Source organism: Mustelus asterias, chromosome 14, assembly GCF_964213995.1.
Source record: "Mustelus asterias chromosome 14, sMusAst1.hap1.1, whole genome shotgun sequence".
In the NCBI taxonomy this organism is placed as follows: domain Eukaryota; kingdom Metazoa; phylum Chordata; class Chondrichthyes; order Carcharhiniformes; family Triakidae; genus Mustelus; species Mustelus asterias.
The window spans coordinates 54,373,629-54,389,552 of record NC_135814.1 but is presented as its reverse complement, the minus strand read 5'-3'; positions in this window follow the sequence as shown (position 1 = coordinate 54,389,552).

The window sequence follows — 15,924 nt, the reverse complement described above, 5'->3', positions numbered from 1 at the left end:
GTTCGATTCCCGGCTTGGGTGGAGTTTGCACATTCTCCTCGTGTCTGCGTGGGTTTCCTCCGAGTGCTCCGGTTTCCTCCCACAGTCCAAAGATGTGCGGGTTAGGTTGATTGGCCATGCTAAAATTGCCCTTAAGTGTCCTGGGATGCGTAGGTTAGAGAGATTAGTGGGTAAATATGTAGGGATATGGGGGTAGGGCCTGGCTGGGATTGTGGTCGGTGCAGACTCGATGGGCCGAATGGCCTCTTTCTGTACTGTAGGGTTTCTAAGATCTACACTGTAGCCTTTGTTCCCTTAGCCCTCCCTGAAATTAGCAAGTTGTATTTCATGCTCAGAGCTTTATGAAGGCTTTGTGTACCTGCTGGAGCAGGGTGCTGGAAGTAAGGATGTTTTCACTATCGCCATTGACTGATCAACAAAAGTTATTGTCCAGCTTGCACTTGTAGTGCAACAAATATTGCTCCATGGAGCTTTGGATGGTCTACAAGGGATGAAATCAGGGAAGCCTGCTGGTCTTCCACTTAGGTACTTTGTTACAGATCTTTAGGAATGCTCACTGCCAAGCATTGAGTTTCTGAGTGGGTAGTAGAATATATTTCTTTATGTTGGATTTCAAGTTTTCAGGTTCCTCCAGGCAAGGTGAAGGCTTACTCAGGGTGTGAATACATCATAGCCAATGTGCAATATGCTTACCTTGACACAATGTGCATGGAGTAATACACATGTTTTTGCAAAAATTACTGACTTTTGCTGAATGTTCAAAACAGCAAGTAATTTGTAATTTCTGTACTTCTGATAAATTACCCACATTTTGGTTTGGTTGTCCACATTTCTTGTGTTGTTCATCCAGTCCATATAAAATTCCCTCTTAATTTCCCTGATTTATAGTGCTTTTGAGCTTTGTTACATAGCATGGTTTGTGCACATGTATCTTGCTGCTTCCTTCTTTGAGGAGTCCAGGTGAGATTCCAGAATAAGATTTTATAGGTAATACAAATTACTTCTGTGCATTCGGAATGCTTTCAGTCGCTCATGATTTACCACTTTGAAGGATGAACTAGTCTCAAAGAATGAGAAAGCAAAGGACTCAGGCAGGAATAGGCCACTCAGCCCTCCAAACTACAACACTTTCAATAAGATCATGGCTGATCTGGTTGTGGTCTCGACTTCACTTGCCATCTGCCACCCCATAACTCTGACTCCCTTGTCTATCAAAACTCAGCCTAACATTTGAATAGATAAAATGAGTAAGAAGTTTAACAGCACCAGGTTAAAGTCCAACAGGTTTATTTGGTAGCAAAAGTCACACAAGCTTTTGGAGCCTTCAGCCCCTTCTTCAGGTGAGTGGGAATTCTGTTCACAAACAGGGCATGTAAAGACACAAACTCAATTTACAGAATAATGGTTGGAATGCGAATACTTACAGCTAATCAAGTCTTTAAGATACAAACAATCTGAGTGGAGAGAGTATTAAGACAGGTGAAAGAGATGTGTCTTGTCTCCAGACGGGACAGCCTGTCTGGAGACAATACACATCTCTTTAACCTGTCTTAATGCTCTCTCCACTCAGATTGTTTGTATCTTAAAGACTTGATTAGCTGTAAGTATTCGCATTCCAACCATTATTCTGTAAATTGAGTTTGTGTCTTTATATGCCCTGTTTGTGAAAAGAATTCCCACTCACCTGAAGGGGCTTAAGGCTCCGAAAGCTTGTGGCTTTTGCTACCAAATAAACCTGTTGGACTTTAACTTGGTGTTGTTAAACTTCTTACTGTGTTTACCCCAGTCCAACGCCGGCATCTCTACATCATAGATAAAATGACCCAGGCTTCCCAGCTTTCTAACCACCCTTTGAGAGAAACAAATTCTCATCTCCATCTTAAATGGTTGACCTCTCACTCTTAAACTATGACCCCTAGTTTTAGCCTCTCCCTCAAATTGAAGCTGCTGCAAATCTTGCTTTATTTGCAGTTACCTGCAAAGCAAAAATGTGAAGATTCATCCTGCTTGGGACAGAATGGGTTAATTAGTCCGGACACATCTGACAATTCAAAATTTGTTCCTACATAAAAGAAAATCTTCAATTGTTAACAGATAAGGGTTAATTCTCTGCTAGTTTCAAAAGGGGTGGAGTAAAGTTCTCAAATGGACATCATTACATCATCACCCATGTCCGGGAATCATTCTCTCGTTTTCCCCAGCATCTCATTTCAAAATCATCCTTTTTGTGGTTCTAATTGTGCCAGGAGTAAATCTTTTGGCCTGACGAGGTTTTAACCCAAGATAAATCCAACGCAAGATTTGTCATAATCATTTAAAATATCCCAAATTTTAATCAACCATTATAATTAAAAATATCTCAATCTCACGTGCGAATTTGTATCCAGTTTAAAATTCCCACATTTCTCAAAATATCCTGGATTCATCCTTGAAACGTGAATCCAGGTCCATAACCTATGAAAAATAACTTCATCAATTACACTTCCTCCCTTTTTAATCTATTTGACTTAAATCACAAACTATGATCACAAAATCATGCCAAAAACATTAAAGCAGAGAAACTTAGCACCCGCTTCAAAGCAACAATGAATTCCGTAAGTATTCTCATGGTTCTGTTCATAACCTTCTAAATTCCTATAATTAAAAACCCTTAACTTTATCTCTTCAGATGGAAAAATCTTGACTTCAAAACCAAAATAAACAAATCTATGAATGTCCAGATAAGCTGTAATTCAACCCTTCCTCTAGACGATACTATTTGGTGCCTGATTTAAGAGAGAGCTTGGCGCTCTCAGATTTGTTTTTAAAGATAAACTTTCAAGTATTTTACTGCATCTCCTCCCTATTCTGTAATAAATTCAAGTTCCGCCTTTTCGGCTCTCGCCTTTTTGGTATTTGCCTTCTTGGCTGCCATAGCTCATGGTCTTATTGACCACCGCGCGCTAACAGTTTCACCTTTTCACTCCCCTTGTCTAGTTTACTTTATTTTTTCCTCTTTAAATTGACTACTTTTGCTGGGTTTACAATGGCTCCGCTCAGAGTATCAATCAAATGATTCATACTCACTGCTATCCCCAGCCGGCTTGAGTGAAATCCCAACCTGTCATCAAATCTGTTGGAGGCTGTTACGATGGTTTTCTTGTTGTATTTTTAAAAAAACTATCATTTCCCTCAAGTAGCCAAACAAAGTAACAGAGTGGTTTCAAGATGAACTTTACTATAACCAGCTACAGGACTCTGAATGTCCATAGAGGGCATTCAGAGTGAAAAATTCAGAAATACAAAGGTAATTAAAGTCTCAGCATCGATTAAAAGTAATTAGCATATAGCAATAAAAGAGTAGGAGCTATCTCTCCAATCATAGTTATGGTTACATCATGTATACGTAAGGGAATGTTATATCGACAAGAAATGATAGTTATATATCTGACCAATGGTATCTCAACCTCCCTTTCTTTTCTTGTTCTAATGGGCAGATATTAACTGCAGCTGCACATCATTTGATTAGATGGTCCTTGAGCGTTATCTGGGCTTACTTTAATCAAAACCTGTCATTTGCACATAGCTTTCCCTGTGTGACTGAGATTCAGCTTGCAGCTTATGAGATTTTTAACCCTTTCACCCCATATCCTATGAATGAGTCAAGTGAACTGTCTGAAGTGCTAACAATATATTTTTTTCAAATGAGAGTAGAACAAAACTACATAGTATTCCACTAATGGCATCACCAAGGTCATGTACAATTGCCTGAAAACCTCCCTATTTTATACTCCATTTCCCTTGCAATAAATGCCAACGTTTCAGTTGTCTTCCTAATCACTTGCTGTGCCTGCATACTAACTTTGTGATTCATGTACCAGGGCACCCAGATCCTGTTGAAGATTATTCATATTGAAGAGAGTAACATTAGATTGTACAGGGGGACTATTTAAATTATTGTGGTGATGACTATTTTATCCTTTGTTCATATTTCATTAGTCAATTTACAGTGTTCTTGGATTGTTTCCAGTAATCATAGAGATCTTAATACTTGTAAAAAGTCATTTATTTCAGCTGGAATTCTCTGATCTAATCCACCTCACCACCACTGCCAGCAAGAACAGAGAATTTGGCACTCAGCCAAAACTTGATTGACTGCAGCCAAACCAGTGAATCCCAGCCACGGGTGAGATTGGAGAATCCTGGCCTTTGTCATGTTGAGGTGCAACTAACTAATGTCCATTCAGCTTAACCTTCAAATATGAGATATACATAATTATTAAAATAGATAATACAACTGTAATCATTTTTAGGAAAATGTGACTGACAAAAATTGAACAGATTTAAAAATGCAGTAACTAATTTCATAATGTACATGAGTGCATAGTTAAATGTTCTGCCAAAAGTAATGAGCTGTTGAATGTACATTAAAATTGATAACCTGGCTATTAACATGTAAAACAAAACTAAGGGTGGAATTTAATACCTTCCCCTGTGGCGGGCTTAGTGACAGGGGCACTGCCCTTTTCTGCCTTCAGTCAGCTGTGCCTGGTTTCCCTGGCAATCCTGCCCTCAGGTGGGTGTAGTACCAGTGGTGGCCCTACTGAACAATGTTGCCAATCTCAGATTGACTTTCGGGTGGTGGGACGTCTGCCCACAGTGTCTTTGATCCTGGGGAAATCCTGCTGCTGGCCAAGTAAGTAAGTGCCTGATTGGTACTTAATGGAGCAGGTCTTCCCAAAAAGAGGCAACTTGGGGCTCTGGCAAGCTCTCTAACTGCAGGCAAGACCAGTGTTGCCTGCTTTAAATTCTATCTCAAGTGTTCTTAAATGTAAAATGTGGATTTTCTGTATGTAACTGTTGAGTTTCATGCACAGATATACATCAATGGGATCTACATCAGGAAAATATTTTTTGGCTATGATTTTATAAATCTTGTCAAATATCATAGTACCTTAAATTACTTTAAAACAGGACTGATAACAGCTACATTTTTACATAGCACCCTTAACATGATGAAACATTCCATAGTGTTTCACAGGAACATTATTAACCAAAGTATGACACCGAGCTACATAAGGGGATTTGGTCAAATGACCAAAGGTTTAGGGAGTGTCTTAAAATAAGAAAGCTAAATAGAGACGGAGAGATGTAAGGTGAGTATTCCAGAACTTGGGATCTAGGCAACTGAAGGTTTGGCCACCAATGGTGGAGAAATTAATATTGGGGTGCACACGATGCCAGAAATATTGGAGTGTAGATATCTGAGGATTGTGGGACTAGAGGAGATTGGAGACGGAGGGGAGGGGTGAAGCCATGGAGAGGTTTGAAAATAAGGATGAGAATTTAAAAATTAAAATGTTGCTTGTAAATGAATGAGAATGGGACTCGACGAGAGTCTTGGGGAATGGGACTTGACGAGAGTCTTGGGGAATGGGACTTGCCGAGAGTCTTGGGGAATGGGACTTGACGAGAGTCTTGGAGAATGGGACTTGACGAGAGTCTTGGGGAATGGGACTCGACGAGAGTCTTGGAGAATGGGACTTGCCGAGAGTCTTGGGGAATGGGACTTGCCGAGAGTCTTGGGGAATGGGACTTGCCGAGAGTCTTGGAGAATGGGACTTGCCGAGAGTCTTGGGGAATGGGACTTGACGAGAGTCTTGGGGAATGGGACTTGCCGAGAGTCTTGGGAAATGGGACTTGACGAGAGTCTTGGGGAATGGGACTTGCCGAGAGTCTTGGAGAATGGGACTTGACGAGAGTCTTGGGAAATGGGACTTGCCGAGAGTATAGGGGAATGGGACATACTGTGAGTTAAAACAATGGGCAGCAGAATTTTGGATGACCCCACTTTGTAGAAGGTAGGATGTGGGATCCCAGTCAGGAGTGTGTTAGAATAGTTGAGTCCAAAGAGAGGGAAGGCATGGTAGGCTAGAATTTATGAGAGCTCAATTTAGCCAGGGCAGCAAGGCCTTCTGGCTAACACTAAATTACCCTCCTCTTGCATTCAAGGTTTAAAAGCAAATACTTATTTAGAGCAATTGTCAGTGTGGTACTAAATCGTACATTCCCAAATGTTCCCAGTTCAAATCATGGTTTATGCTAAATTTAGTGATCCCTGGGGGGAAGCAGTTCTACAGCAGCAATTGCCCACAACAGTTGGTCACAATTGACAGCATCTGTGGTGAGAGAATAGATCCAAAGTTTCAAGTCAGGATGACCCAGACTTGAAACGTTGGCTCTATTCTCTCTCCACAGATGCTGTCAGACCTGCTGAGATTTTCCAGCATTTTCTGTTTTTGTTTAAGATTCCAGCATCCGCAGTATTTTGCTTTTATGTTAAGTTGGTCACAATTGCCTAGGTTAGAGAATGACAACTCAGTGACCATGCGTGGAACTTATACGAAACCAGGACCTGCCCGATATATTTGAATAGTATGTTGACATTCTGCCTATACTCAAATGTGAAGAATGGTTACTGAGGCAAGATATTTATTGTTGCTCAGGCCAACAAAGAATAATATAAAAATCTTGCATTTATATCGTGTCTTTAGCATTGCAAAAGGTTCCAACATGCTTCAAGGAATGTTACCAAACAAAATTTGACATTGTACCACATGAGACATTAGGAGAATGACATGAAGCTTGGTTGGGAGATTTAATGGAGCGTCTTAAAGGAAGATAGAGAGGATTGGAGGAGGGGGGGATTTTCCCCCTTTGTGTCCAACAGTTGAAGGGTGGCTGCCAATGTTGGAACAAAAAAAAATTGAAAATGTGCAAGAGGCAAAAATTGAAGGAGTGCAATTATACAATTAAAGGAGGCTACAAAGAGGGAGGAATATCATTCAGGAATAAAGATTTAAGTGAGAAAAGGTTCCAAAACAGCGAGAAAAACTCGATATGGATCACAGATAACTGCACAATTGTGTGGTTGATGAGCAAATTGAAAAACTGATGAATTGGTATAACCTAATTTTGAAATAGGTGCAGACACTTATATTTACACTTTACACAAATGATGCAATTCATTTACCCGATTGAACTTGAAAACTAATAATGTGAAAGGGTGACTTTCTTGAATTGATTACTTATTTTCTGAACTTCTGTCTCTTTACTGTTTTGATTTAATGTATTTTTTCACTGGTTTCCTTTTATCCTTTTTGACAAACAAAATCCTGTGGTGCAATGTTCAGTCGTATCTCTGATTCCAAGCTGTGGATATACAGAGACGTGATGTGGAGATGCCGGCGTTGGACTGGGGTAAACACAGTAAGAAGTCTCACAACACCAGGTTAAAGTCCAACAGGTTTATTTGGTAGCAAATACCATAAGCTTTCGGAGCACTGCTCCGAAACTTTCGGAGCACTGCTCCAGACGCTACGACAACGGATGAATGAACACCGCTCGACAATCACCAGGCAAGACTGTTCTCTTCCTGTGGGGGAGCACTTCAGCGGTCACGGGCATTCAGCCTTGGATCTTCAGGTAAGCGTTCTCCAAGGCGGCCTTCACGACACACGACAGCGCAGAGTCGCTGAGCAGAAACTGATAGCCAAGTTCCGCACACATGAGGACGGCCTAAACCGGGATGTTGGATTTATGTCACATTATCGGTAACCCCCACAGCTTTCCCCCTGGTCTTGCAGAATCTCACTAACTGTTCTGTCTGGAGACAATACACATCTCTTTAACCTGTGTTGAATGCTCCCTCCACCCACATTGTCTGTACCTTTAAGACCTGGCTGACTGTAGAGATTCGCATTCTAATTAGTATTCTGTAACTTGATTTCTGTGTCTGTGCACTGAGAGCACATTTCCACTCCATCTGACAAAGGAGCAGTGCTCCGAAAGCTTATGGTATTTGCTACCAAATAAACCTGTTGGACTTTAACCTGGTGTTGTGAGACTTCTTACTGTATATACAGAGACCACAGTGGTGCCGCACACTGCCACCCAGTGGCTGGACTTGAGTGTAATTCCTTTGCAACAAAGAGGTTATAGAACCTACCCAGTGGTGTGTTACAGATCAGAGTCCGTTGGTGTGGCAACATGCATGTTGTAGTTTGGAGCTATGGATAGTGATGGTGGAGACTCTAACTTTCTTTCTGTCACATGGTTGGCCAGTGTGCATTGGAAGGATTTGTGATTGATAAATATAAATGAGGTGACTTTACTGAAATTAGAGAGAAATGAGCAGAGTGTATATTGGGCCTGCTGTGTTCAGGATTCTTGGGGACTAGCAATTCTTTTCACTTTAAACAAAGTAAAATCATTGCCTGGAGCAAGGAGCACATTTCCCATCACAACAGCGCTCCCAAACAGTCCCTACCCCTTTGCTGCTTCATTCGTCTCTGTGATCTGCTATCACTGAGGACAATAGTCTTATACTCAATTGCTTAAAATGGGAGAGCTACCTGTGGAGGGACAAAGACTGCTAGCCACTCAATCACATAACCATGATTAAGTTCTGAGGCCTGATTTCACACTTGCCTTCTGCTTTCCTGGTTGGGGCACATGCTCTATAAATGATCATTTCAGGGCCAAGATCAGACTTGAAAGTAATTTCCACCCCAGCACTGTGTTTTGTAGACCTCTGCTGTGTTGGCTTAGAGAGTAGGAGATAACTGGGCAACGGGACATAGATGTAATTTAGTTTTTTCTCCCCACTTATTTCATTTCCTCTTCCAAATGTAATTTGTGTAATTTCCTTTGTTGTTTCTTTAAATTATTTCTTGGCTGGACTGTGACGTCAAGAAAACAATTCCAGTCTTTTTTCTCTCTTTATTTTTATAGCAAACACCAATCTGCCTCTAAAGCAGAAGATTGGATGCTGTGCTTTTGTTGCCTTTCCAAAGGAGGTTTTCTCTCTCTCTCAGACACAGTACTTGACGCTGCCACATGTGATGGTGCACAACCCAAAATAACTCTCCAATTCAATAAGTAATATTATTGACTTTAGTCTTACTCCCTTATTGTCACCATTTACTCATTTTCCACATATCACCAGCGGAACATTGGAGGCAACAGGAAGGGCTCCAGTGGCAGATACTCTGAGAGGAGGGCCTCCCTCAGTCCTCTTGTCCCTTTGGTCAAAATGTAACCAACCAACCACAATCCTCACCCTCAAGCTGTGCCTGGGAAAGGATGATGTGGAGATGCCGGCGTTGGACTGGGGTAAGCACAGTAAGAAGTCTCACAACACCAGGTTAAAGTCCAACAGGTTTATTTGGTAGCAAATACCATAAGCTTACGGTATTTGCTTATGGTATTTGCTACCAAATAAACCTGTTGGACTTTAACCTGGTGTTGTGAGACTTCTTCCTGGAAAGGAGCCAGAATAAGAGAAAAGCATTTTAATTCCTGAGGGGAAGGATGGTCATGAGAATAGCTTGGCATCATTTCACTTTGCATTTTGTTGCACTGACGTGTGCATTAAACTGTTCTTTGCTCAAGTAACTGCAAAGATGCATTAATTTAATGCAATCATTCAATAGGGGAACTTTTATCAGCATAGCCATGTGGAGAAAGTCTAATAGGTTTTTACTCTTAAGATGGGTACTTGATTGAAGAATTGGTCCCTTTGTAGGGCAGAGGAGGGTTAAGGCAGCAGTGACTAATTGTTTTAAGTCAAAGAGAAGAAGTCCCTTGTCGCAATTGCTAAAGAGGCTCCAAGTGATGGTCATTGCTATTTTCTCCTCTCTCCATAACAGGTAAGGCTCCCTGTGCAGGAATGGTTAAGTCCAAGCTTTTTTATGTGGGGAATGTGTGTTGTACAAAGCAAGCTACAACTGTACATTGGTTAAGGATGGGAGACTGGCAGGGAAGACTTCTTCTGCCCCTCTTATAACCCAGAACCAAACAACACTTAAATTTTGCACAGAACAATGCAAACACCATGGAAATAATTAGGAAGAACTTGCAGTTATATCAAGTGTTATGTTCTTATGTACTCTCTTGTGGGCAACTGTAACAGTAATGAGGTAAGAATCAGTTAATCTAACTTACTGCAGATTGAGAGATGAATGTTGGCCAGGTCACTGGGAGAACTCTCTCTTTGAATAGTGTCATAGATATTTTCCCATCAATCTGAGCAGATACAAGGAGTTCAGTTAAACAGCCCTTCTAAAGCATGAAGTCTGGGCTGAAGTCTTTCAGTGGGGATTGAATGCAGACATTTTTAACACAGACTTGAGGATGTTCCAGTGGAGCTAATTCCTTCCCGCTCAGTCTATGACATCATTGCTAACCAACAGTACCAGACATGGAACAAAGCAGAGCAGCCAAGGGTGCCAGTAATTTATTTAAAACATACATTTACTTCAGTTCATCTATCAGCGTTCAACAGTTGAGAAATTCAATTATTCTGACTGGACTTGTGCATAGGTGAAGTTGCCGGAGGGGGGGGGGGGGGGGGGGTGCGGTTAGGGGAAGCAACAGCTTTTGTTGCTAAGTGATTTTGTTATAAATCAATCACAAAGATTCCATTTGGCGAGTGGCCTACTCTTTATTCTTCTGCTTCTCCAGATTCAGTCTGACAAATAGCTACTGCTCCAGAGTGCCAGGGGTTTCTGTGCCAGTATCTTTCTGGAATTCAAAGCTGGCAGTGTCCACTGAAACTATGCCAAAAGTGCATCTACAGAATTGGCAATGTAAATGGGGGCCAGGCTGCTTGCTGTGAAATTTATTCTGTAATCTGAAAGGATTTGATCACAATGAAACCACTTCAAAGTTCAGTCTCAGGATTCCCGATTCTAAGTTTGGTTCATTTATGTCTTAGGTGCAGAATGCAGGGTGGCACAGGGGTTAGGACTGCTGACTCACAACTCCAGAGAGCTGGGTGCGATTGCTGGCTTGGGTCCCTGTCTGCACGTTCTCCCCGTGTCTGTGTGGGTTTTCTCCAGGTTCTCTGGTTTCTTCCCACAGTCTGAAAGACGTACTGGTTAGGTGCATTGGTCATGCTAAGTTATCCCTCCGTGTACCTGAAGAGGTGCCGGAGTGTGGCGACTAGGGGATTTTCACACTAACTTCATTGCAGTATTAATGTAAGCCTATTTGTGACACTAATAAATAAACTTTAATAATTCTTAAATCATTGCTATCTCTCTTTAAGTTACATTTTTGCACAGCACTTTATACGGCTAAAGCTTTTCTCAGACTCCTCGCTAAGGAATAATTTTCGAACTGATGAAACATTTGAGCAAATGTTATTGGACTGACCATCCAAGATAAATTACATAAGCTGCTTGGGACCAGGTCTAGTTGAGTATTTATGATTTCAATCAGAGGTTAGAAATGTTGGCAATGAGATGAATTTCTTCAGAGGATGTCGCCTCCATTTTTCTCACCTGAAGGTGCAGACCTGTACAGGAATCAAGTTGCATGAATGTCAGGAGCAGAACACGACCTTCATTGAAGTATTTTGTCGTGACTACCTGGCAGCAGTTGAATGCTTAATAGGGTAAATTCTATCCCGATTGAGAATACTGGTTGGCTAAATGGAAGTTGTTCAAGAATGTCCAGTGTAACAAATAACTCATTGTTAGTTTGAGCAGTAGCAGTGCAGAAGTAAAATCCACGTTGATTGTTATTTTTCCCCTGATACCAGTGTTCATTCAAGATCATAAGATGGTTTATTTGTCCACCATAGTTAATCTAAGCAGAAAAAGCCTTTAGTTCTGCATTGCAGCGATTATTTAATTTAAAAATACTTCATAGAGTTTCAGCCTACTACCCTAGCTGGAAGTCTCTTTTTATTTCTTGCTGGATGCATGCATTGCTGACAAGGCCAGCATCCATAATTAGTCTTGAGAAGATGGTGATGAGCTGCTGCCTTGCATTGCTGCAGTTGATGTGGTGTAGGCACACCTAGTGCTATTCAGGAGGAGATTCAGGTTTTTAACCCAGTGAAGTGAAGGAGTAGTATTATATTTCCAAGGCAGGGTGGTGTGTGTTTTGGAGGGAAACTTGAACTGTGTAGTGTTCCCAGGTGTTTACTGCCCTTGTCCTTTTAGGTGGTAGAGGTTGCAGGTTTGGAAGGTACACTCGAAGTTTGAGATTATGTTTTGGAACTGTCTCTTTAATTAAAAATAAAATGGAGGAATGAAGGGGGAAATGTGACCTGCTCTAAATTCTTCTTGACAACAAATCTGGTTGCCTTGGTTGCTATAGGGACAAAGGGGCCCAAGTTGAGAGATTTGCTGAGAAAGTGTAAAATGGACATTGTATAAACATCTATGCTGACTGTGGGTAGACTGCTAGCCTTCAAGACTCACAAAAGGGGTGTCAGGTTTTATAAATTTATACTTTGAACTGTTTGTGTAATTCCATGATAGAATGGGGCGGGGGTGGGGTGGGGATGGTCTAAGGAACAGCGAATTTGCAATTGGAGATGGGGTTAGGAAAAAGAAGTCTATAGCAAGTCATTGCAGTGTGGATTACAGTGTTCCTAAAGTATCACTGAATCTCACAGGCAAGAATCAGTCTGTTGTCATCTGAGAGATAAAGAGTGGGATGATAGAGTCAACTAGTCCTGCATTTGAAGCAGAGAAAATGTTCACCAGGCAGGAGGAAGTTCTCGCTTCAAGCAGTTCAAGAAGACTGGAAGATTCCTCAAGCTTGGGCTAGATGGGAAAAATCTCCAATGTAATCCTCATCAAGAAAGCCAGTTGTGAGATTAGAAGTTACCCAGCTGGGAAAGGAAAGTAGGTAATCAGGAGAAAGAAAGAATAGCTGGTTCCAGAATAAAATATCCATTTAAGAGATAATGAAAAGTATAACCACAATGAGGGGATTTTTAGTAATTTTAGAAGTTAAATGGGGAAATATTTCCATGGTTTAGAGTATACCTTGCCGACAAAGGTAGTTTTTTTTTCATGTTGCTTTTAGTTGTGCATTACAGTAAAATCTTTAAACTTGACTTCTTGTTTTATCTTTGCAGCCGGTCACTGCAGTTCCATTATCAATCTCTATGGTGATTACATCAAATTGGGGGCTCTTTGTGGAATTTGAATCCACAGATTGAGGAAAGAGTAAACTTGGATTTTCCCATTTAAACAAACAAGATTTCACAATGACTTTTGCTGTATTATTGAACGATTAACATGGCTTTGTCTATTACCTCTAGGGAGAGGAACAATCTGTGAGTGCCTTACAATTATTAACAAAGATTAATTTGAAGGTGATAAGAGAAGTTGGAAATAGATCTAAAAGTAGGCCCTAAAAAGGCAGAAATGGTTGAAGTATTGGTGAGGAAGAAAAGAGTAATCCAGATAAAATGCAGGTAGAGTTACCTGGTTGCAAATGAAATAAAGAGAAATGATAAACATTGAATTTGAAAGAAATTAAATTAACGAATTAAAAAAGGAGAACTTTAACTTCCAGGAAGGAAATTTGAACTGGACAGATAAAGGTTTTGATCATGGGATACAAGGAGAAGTGGCTAGATGGGTGGAGAACTGGCTTGGCCATAGGAGACAGAGGGTAGTGGTCGAAGGGTCTTTTTCCGGCTGGAGGTCTGTGACCAGTGGTGTTCCGCAGGGCTCTGTACTAGGACCTCTGCTATTTGTGATATATATAAATGATTTGGAAGAAGGTGTAACTGGTGTAATCAGCAAGTTTGCGGATGACACGAAGATGGCTGGAATTGCGGATAGCGAAGAGCATTGTCGGGCAATACAGCAGGATATAGATAGGCTGGAAAATTGGGCGGAGAGGTGGCAGATGGAATTTAATCCGGATAAATGCGAAGTGATGCATTTTGGAAGAAATAATGTAGGGAGGAGTTATACAATAAATGGCAGAGTCATCAGGAGTATAGAAACACAGAGGGACCTAGGTGTGCAAGTCCACAAATCCTTGAAGGTGGCAACACAGGTGGAGAAGGTGGTGAAGAAGGCATATGGTATGCTTGCCTTTATAGGACGGGGTATAGAGTATAAAAGCTGGAGTCTGATGATGCAGCTGTATAGAACGCTGGTTAGGCCACATTTGGAGTACTGCGTCCAGTTCTGGTCGCCGCACTACCAGAAGGACGTGGAGGCATTGGAGAGAGTGCAGAGAAGGTTTACCAGGATGTTGCCTGGTATGGAGGGTCTTAGCTATGAGGAGAGATTGGGTAGACTGGGGTTGTTCTCCTTGGAAAGACGGAGAATGAGGGGAGATCTAATAGAGGTATACAAGATTATGAAGGGTATAGATAGGGTGAACAGTGGGAAGCTTTTTCCCAGGTCGGAGGTGACGATCACGAGGGGTCACGGGCTCAAGCTGAGAGGGGCGAAGTATAACTCAGACATCAGAGGGACGTTTTTTTACACAGAGGGTGGTGGGGGCCTGGAATGCGCTGCCAGGTAGGGTGGTGGAGGCAGGCACGCTGACATCGTTTAAGACTTACCTGGATAGTCACATGAGCAGCCTGGGAATGGAGGGATACAAACGATTGGTCTAGTTGGACCAATGAGCGGCACAGGCTTGGAGGGCCGAAGGGCCTGTTTCCTGTGCTGTACTGTTCTTTGTTCTTTGATTATACAGCCAGGCGGGGTAGCAGGGAGACTTGATGTTAGCTTTAACTACTGGTTTCAATTTGGCAAAAAATATTCACCCCTTGCTTAAGTTCAGTGAGAAAGGAGTTGAAATATGTCTTATACTATGTTACGGACTGGTTAATTTAAACAGTGCTAATTTCTCCTCTCACCACCTCTCTGTAAATAGATGTTTTGATTTGTTTCCCCCTTTATAAGTGGTAGCAAATTTCCCAACCCCTCTGTTTTTATGCAATCCATGTTTCTATCAATAATCCTCTCCGCTTCCAGAGAGACAACAATTTCAGGGTCAATCGAGGCAGTTGGGGAACGCAAAATGTCAAGAAGGTAACATACATTTGAGAATAATTGATGTTCCTTCACAAAGGCAGATTGATCATCAGATATTATACCAGGAAGACAAGGCTCCAAACATCACGCCAATATCTTAGCTAACAGCTTTACATCAACAGGGAGATAGGCTGATATGAGCCACATTCCACAGGGTCTCTGTCTTTTTTGAGTATAAGCGAGATGGAAGCTTGAGTCAATGTTGGGGGCAGAGATCCTTGGGACAATGAGTCATTAAACATAGCTAATAATAAGAGCAAGTTGAGTAGAAAACTTTTTATAGAATTCAATAGGAAAGCCATCAAGGCCTGGGGCCTTGCCTCGACTTCATGCAGTTTGTTATCTCACCCAGACACAAAAGGTCGTCCAAGTCTCTTCTCAAATCCTTACTCTCAGATGGGATGTCGAAGTTATTTAGAAAATCAGCCAATGTTGTGCTATCCGACGGGGGTTCTGATTTTAAAAAGTTACAGTAAAAAGCAGATATATTAATATCAGAGGGGTCAGTAATAAGATTGTGGGAGGAGTTGTAGACTTGGGAGGTAAACCAAGAAGCAGACTAGCAGGCCAGAAGGTGGCCAGCTTTATCCCCGTATTCATTAATGTTCCTCTGGACCATTGTAACATATACTTAGTTTTATTTGTGGAAAGCAAGTCAAATTGAGCCTGAAGTTTTAGCCTGTCTGTATATAATCCAGGAGTGGGGATGATGGAATTTTGATGGTCTATTTCTAAACTTGAGCCCACCAATTAATTGTTTTAATTTTGATAATATATGCATTGTAAGAAATGATGTTTCCTGGGAGGACTGATTTGAGGATCTCCCATAGTACCAATGGGGTGGTGGAATCAGATTTAGTTGTTCTAATAAAACATCTATATTGGTGATATAGATTTACAAATGTCTTTGTCAGATTCTCCTTGGAGTCTGACCTTAGCTTTGGGTGTAAGGTCCAGGTTGGGAGAGTGAGGCACATGGTCTAGTATAACAATGACAGAATACTATTTTAGATAAAATTAAAACAGAATACTGTTTTAACTGTGGGGAGAACAATTCTAAGAGGAAGTAGTCGATGTG